The sequence below is a fragment of the Acanthisitta chloris genome, unplaced genomic scaffold (assembly GCF_000695815.1).
Source record: "Acanthisitta chloris isolate BGI_N310 unplaced genomic scaffold, ASM69581v1 scaffold26966, whole genome shotgun sequence".
In the NCBI taxonomy this organism is placed as follows: Eukaryota; Metazoa; Chordata; class Aves; order Passeriformes; family Acanthisittidae; genus Acanthisitta; species Acanthisitta chloris.
Genome location: NW_008676879.1, coordinates 4,650 through 9,532, shown reverse-complemented (window position 1 = coordinate 9,532; position 4,883 = coordinate 4,650). Strand labels below are relative to the sequence as shown.

At 51.1% G+C, this 4,883-nt stretch overlaps 1 protein-coding gene across 1 annotated transcript in view; it reads right to left on the bottom strand.

Moving 5' to 3' along the window:
* Positions 1-4,494, bottom strand: part of PKIG (protein kinase (cAMP-dependent, catalytic) inhibitor gamma) — an 11,657-nt gene extending 7,163 nt beyond the window's left edge. The window contains exon 1 of the mRNA XM_009076311.1: positions 4,427-4,494. The gene's annotated coding sequence lies outside the window, so the exon portion shown is untranslated. The remainder of the gene's footprint in view (positions 1-4,426) is intronic.
* Between the last annotated feature and the right edge of the window lie 389 nt (positions 4,495-4,883).

Below are 4,883 nucleotides of genomic sequence, written 5' to 3'. Positions count from 1 at the left end.
GCGAGGAGGAAAAAATATCCCATAGGGCTGAAGCCAGCACTTGAGGTCAGGGGGTTTCCACCAACTGTCTGACAACCTCCAGCTGGAATCTCAGCAAATTTTCCACTGGGTTTTGTCTGGGAATATGCTTGAGCGGTTGCACATCAAAGAAGGAGGGCTCTATAATGGTGTTATTGGGGTATTCTTAGACCTGTGATTGTGCCTTAAACACCTTGTTATGGCTCATGACTCCCATGCACTAGAACTTAGATCTGTGGCCAGAGCCTTCAGCTGAAGATGCACCTGAAGAGGAAGATGCTCCTGTTGGCAGCTTGGTCTGGTAGGCCACCAGCCACAGAGCTCCCCTGCCTTCCTGTGGAGTTTGTGCTCTCCAAAATGCGGTGGTGGTGGGTCTTATTGGCCAGAATTAATGTGCTCCAAACTGCTGAGCCTCGAGTTTCCTGGCTGGGTGAGAAAACAGGCAGGAGCAGGGCAGCAGCCTGATCTCCCACCAGGGCACATGTGTCCATCTCATGTGCTGAGCAGCTTCATTCCAGGCAAGAATAGCATGGAACAGCCTCACCACACTTCAGTGGTCAAGGGATGTCAAGTCGGGCATGGCACACTGGTATTTTGGAAGGGTTTTGCTGTGGGATTCCTTGTAATAACTCTGCACCCTCTGGCTCTTAATGCTAAATATAATACATTCACCCAGCACAGACATCACAGCTGCTCTAGCCACTGCAGTGGTTTTGCAGGAACAGAGCTTCTAGGGTTCTCTAGGACTTGGTGGAAAATTGTAATTCCTATAGGAGGAGAGCAGATACAGTTGAGGCTCAGTGTCCACAAACAGATCCCTTCTTCTCCTTTGGCCTGGTTTTACAGCATAAAGACCACTTAATGCCTGTAAATCACAAATTGCTAAGCCTCAGGCTTAGACTGACTCCTCTACAACTTCACAAACCTTGCATTTAGCTCTCCTCAAACTCCTTCCCCTCTCTTCTGGCCTTCAGCACATCCCCAGGGCCCCCACTGCAGAGTCTCTGCTCTCCCAAGGCACCTCCAGCTAGATTTCAAAATCACAGCCAGCCCTTGGCATAGGGGTAGGGTGAGTCCTTGTGTGCACTGCTGCAGTCCCCAGGGGAGAGGGGATGGCTGGGGGAGGCAGGAGAGAATTGCTCAGCCCTGCCAGCACCTCGTTACCACCAGGATGTGTGGGCAACGGTAGGAGGGAGCTGCCTGTCCATTCATCCATCCATCCATTCATCCCTGTATCCAGGAGGGCAGCCCAGTGCTCAGCTCTGGCCGTGCAGCACTGCCAGTCTGCATCCCCATGCCTGGAGCAGGCAGCACCCCTCTGCCAGTCCCCATGGGGCACGGGTGCTGTGTGTCTGCTCCAAAAATCCTCCAGCATGGGAAGAATCATGGTTTGCCTTGGCAACTGGGGTTTGATGGAGCCTTCTGCTCCTCCCTCCCCTCAGCACCAAGCCTTGATGCAGCTTAAGCCTCTTCTGCAGCTTCTCGCTAAGTTGATTAATAGAAATAATTGGTCTCTTCGTGCATCTGGAGACAGTTGCCGTGACAGCAGTTGTATTTTTGTTTTGTTCCCAGGCTGAGCTTGTTTTTCACATCCCACAGCTTCAAGGTGCTAATAAATCAGGGCACTCTGGTTCTCCTTCTCCCCTCTGAAAAACACACATCCCTTTGAGGGATGGGTGGCAGAGGGGATGAGGCACACTCAGCCTTGGCAGGCCTTAGGACACAGCAGGCTGGCACCTTTCTCCCTACCCATTTTTCAGCCCCTCAAGCCAGGCAGACACAGCACTCTGAGTTCTGCACAGCAGAGAGCAGCAAGCCAGACCCTTTGTGTTCACCCACAAGAGCCATGAGCACCCATCACCTTGTGAACCAGCACCCACAGGTGCCTCTATCCCCTGCAGGGACCCTTTCAAAGCTGTAAGGAGTCTGAGGCTACAAGTCCCTTCTCCGTTACTTTTATTTTCTCACAACTTCTTACTTAGCTGCCTTCATATGTCAATGTATTGTTACATGAACAAAAGCAGCAACTGTGTGGAAGATCTGCTAATGCCTGAACTGGCAAAGCAGATGAACCACAGACCAGTGACTTTAAACCCTTCAGCCGCAGCAGCCCCACAGCTGCTGTGGCAGGCATGCTCTATGTATTCTCCCTGCTTCTGATGTGCAGACACCCCACCACATCTGGCCCACAGGGTGGATTCCTTTGCAATGGGGATCCCCTTCAGACTTGGGTTCTCTGCCTTCCCCTGGATTGTTCAGGAAGAAAAGTTCCTGTAAATTGCAGCTCAAAGGCTGGAAACTCCTCATTGGTCCCACAGCTTTCCTGATGGCACCAAGGCACTGACCTCTGAGTGAGCATCACCTACTCATATCCCATTTGAATTCCTGGCCCAGAATGCACTACCCTCCACACTACCTCCCCAACACCCTGCAGGTTTCCTTGGGCAAGAAGAACTCAAGTAAGTGCAGATGAGATGCAGCTGGGGCTGTTTTCAAGCACAGCTGCCTTTGTCACATATAAAAGGAAGGTGAAGCCACAGCACGCTTTGAGGGCCTGGCTTTGTTTCTGGGTGGAGGAAGATCTTTCTACAAGGACAGTGGTAACTAAGGATGAGTCTTTATTTTTATGCCTAGCAGGAAAAAGACCTCTTTAGTCCAGCTCTTCTTTCTGATCTCAGGGGTTGTGCTCTGCTGCTGTGTGAACGCAGTGCTTGAGGGGCTGGGAAGGGGAGCTTAGCCTGGAAGAGATGTTGTGCAGGATGTAACTGTGCAGGTTTGGCTGCTGCTGGTTGAGGAGGCTCTGCTTTGTGCAGGGAGCATGAAGCTGAGCCACCTGCCTTGACTCTGCCTCATTCAGGCTTACACAATCCCATAGGAATCCACATCCAGCATCCAAAGAGTCCTCCTGACTCGGTGTGGTGTAAGGGGCTGAGTGAAAAGCTGTGAAGCCTCCTGAGGTGCGAGAGCACTGGCAGCTCCCAGCAGTGCCTAAAAATAACCAGGGCACCTCTTAAGAGTGTCAGTGTGGAATGAGGCTGATTAGCAAAACCAAGCTTAGAGAGCTGGAGCTCTGGAGCTGGCTAAGCTTGTCTGTCTGCTCCACTGCAGAGAAGAAACCTTCCAGTGGGACCCCCACCCTGAGGCTGGGGCAGTGCTTGCCTGGGAAGATAGGGCCAGGGGGAGATCTGTTTCTGGGGGCTGTGAGGAGGGTTGGGTGGCTGGGATGGTGCTGTTGGTGCTTGACATACAATATAAAAGGAAAGCATCAGAGTTCAGAACAGGCTGGCAGCGAGAGATCACCAAGCTAAGCCCTTTCAGGTGGCTCTGCAGCTCCTGATACCCACTGGAATCAGGAGCCCCTTTGGCTGTGCAACCTTGCTGGGACCCCTAGCTGGGCAGGGAAAGCTCTGTGGGCCTGCACACCCCCTTTGCTGAAGATTTCTGTGATGGATGGAGAATTTCTGCACAGCTGTGTCAGGTGACAGCAGCTTCTGATCCTTTCTGCAGGCAGGGTAAATCTCTCTGCGTAATTCCCTGGGGATATGACATCTTAGACACTAGTTGAAGCAATGCTTGAGACGTGCCTGTAATGTTACACTGGGGATGCTCAGTGATCATTGCCACTTATAGTTTCAGGAAAGGGAAAGCTCCTAATGAAATGAGTTGTCAACTATTTTATGGTCCACTGAAATGCAGCCTGGGCATAGAAGGACACAGGGTGTCTCTAGCACATGTGAGAAAGATGCTGGATGCAAGAGATGAACTGCTTTGAGACCTGCAAGAGGATGAATGCCTATGTACACCAGAGTCCTGCGATCCTGTATTGCAGATCTCTAATTAGACCCTGATAGCTCTGTACCAGAGAAAGCTCAGCACAGAAACAAGAGAAAGCAGTAAGATGATCTGAGGACAGACAAGACGCTCCAAGTGCAGGAGCCATGGGAGTGAAACCACAGAAGGGATCTGTTTTGGGGGGGTTCCTTGGATCTTGCTGGGCTTAGTCTATAGGCAGAGCAAAACTCACTTATGTGTCATGTATAGGCAAACAATGTTCCTGTGCCAAGTGTGCAGACAGCCTGGGAGCAGGACTCACACACCATGTCCCCATCACTGGCAGGGAGAGGCTGAGCACCACAGCTGGCACTGGGGCTGCCCTCAGTCAGCACTGGAACATGGCTTGGGACAAGGACATGGCTGTGAAGTGTGGATAATACAACAGGAAAATCATTACGGCAGAATTGTTGATTTTTTTTTTTTTTTCTGCTTTGCAACTTCCGAGCATCAAGTAATTCAGAATACAGAGGGAGGTCAAGCGACTCTATGATACAGGAAGGAAAAAGCCCATTTCTGTTTATGTAGTATCTCCCTGTGGATAAAAACTTTATCACTCCATAGTGTGAATCTCTACCTGATTTAGTTGACTTTCCTTCTGGACATGACTTCAAACAAGCTTCGTGCGCAGCAGGACAACAGCTTCTGGGGAAGGAAAAGAAAAAAAATGTAAGAAAACATTATCTGTGCTTGTGTAAGGAAGCATAAAGCTCAGCTGCTCTTCCCACTGCCTGTGACCAGGACAGCAGAGGGGCAGTGGGGGCTGGCAGGGCCCTGCTCAGCAGGCTCAGTTGGAGCCCAGCTTGGAGAGCATGGAGATGCCATCCAAGGTACTGCAGGAAGGTGCTTGTATAGCACCTTCTTGGGAGGGTTTGTGTTAATAGAGATTTGGCCTGTTGCATTTAAGCACAAGGAAAGTCCAGCTGGGGCCTGGCTGCACAGAGAAGTGTTATCGGTTTTGCTTCTCGTTCCGTTGCCCTCCCACGGGTGCTGGGAAGAACTGAGGCAACCTGTGTCTCTTGACCTGCACCGTG